Below are 1,503 nucleotides of genomic sequence, written 5' to 3'. Positions count from 1 at the left end.
AATTATTTTTCGAAATCGAAATTATAGAGTTTATAAAATATGTTAACATCCTCCAATATTCGAGGCAGTGATGACGAGGATTCTACTTTTCATGTGATGCCAAGCAAATTGTGTGGCAGGCTCAGTCGTACTTAAGAAGTGGGATGAAGACCTTAATTGGCTAATGGCAATAATATATTAATAAATTGGGGCCAGATTTTATATAATAATGAATTCAATAATGGTGGCATGTTCACTTGTACTCATGTAACGACGACCACTTGTGGGCCCCACCCCAACTTGCATATTTCTGTAACTAACTTACACAAAATTATAAACTATGGTGTGAGTGTCACCACGCTAAAATAAAATATAGAGTCGTGGAAAGTATTGAATACATTTATATGAAAAGGACGTTACAAATATCTCAAAATAAGTTATATTTATTGAGTGAAAAATTCGTATGTTTCCAAAATTCATACCGATCGATCGATTGAATCGTTCACCTTTTGATGTAAAAAAGTTTATAGACAAGGTTAACCATTTGGTTAATGTATCTAGTGATAGCAATGGGTAGTGTTTCGCGCGGGTTAGTAGCTAACAATTAAAAAGGATCAGATGATTGTGTAAGGGACAAACCACTTGAGACAAAGTCCCAAAAAGGGGTGTTCTTTTATTGGCGATGACTTTACAATTGGAAATTAAAAACAACGTGCCTCCAAGGGGCGCAAGCACACGAGTTACTGAAAGAAAAGTGTTTAAGTCTAAACTAAGGAAATGAAAATTACATATTCTCTGTTCGAGAGTTTTGGATTCGGTCCTCTGCTTCTATGTCCTTTCTCCCTTTTATACTTCATGGACGATCTCTTTGTAATCAACTGCCCTTAAAAACTGCTTGATCGTCCTATAACTGCCCACTTTCTTCGTAATGGCCAACTTGTCATGAAAACTGCCTTTTTTTTAACTGCTGCCATTACTCTTCATCGTTCAACCGCTTTCGATTGAATTCCTTGAATCGTGGAACGTGATGGGGCTGCTTTGATAACTGCACCACAACGCTTTATGATTGTTAAAACCTTGGGCGACCTGAAGGCTTGAGCGAGAATAGGGTAACAGCTCTGGACGACTGCATGGCACTCCATTCGCTCAGATTCTGGGCGACTTGCAAACTTGGGCGATGGCGTTACTGCGTTTTTGGGCCTCCTTATTTGGGCCTTCATCTTGAATTGTCTGATTGGGCTTCGTTCTTTGGGCTATCTGATTTGGGGATTCTTCAATTGGGTTTCATTCCTTAAGCTGTTCGATTTGGGCTGAATTTTTATGTGTCAACAATTACCCCCCAATATGGCAGAATTAATAAACTATTAAGTTTTGCCATATTCACTTTGTGTTTCCAGCAACTTTCGAGAGTCCCGAGAATTTCAATCATTATTTCCTTCCATAACTTTGAAAAGGTGCGTCGTCTTGCAAACCCTTATAACCCCCAAACACGCCATTTCACTGCACCATTAAATCACGCCTCAA

The sequence above is a fragment of the Olea europaea genome, unplaced genomic scaffold (genome assembly GCF_002742605.1).
Source record: "Olea europaea var. sylvestris unplaced genomic scaffold, O_europaea_v1 scaffold3150, whole genome shotgun sequence".
In the NCBI taxonomy this organism is placed as follows: domain Eukaryota; kingdom Viridiplantae; phylum Streptophyta; class Magnoliopsida; order Lamiales; family Oleaceae; genus Olea; species Olea europaea.
The sequence above is the reverse complement of the archived record's forward strand: the minus strand, read 5'-3'. Positions refer to the sequence as shown.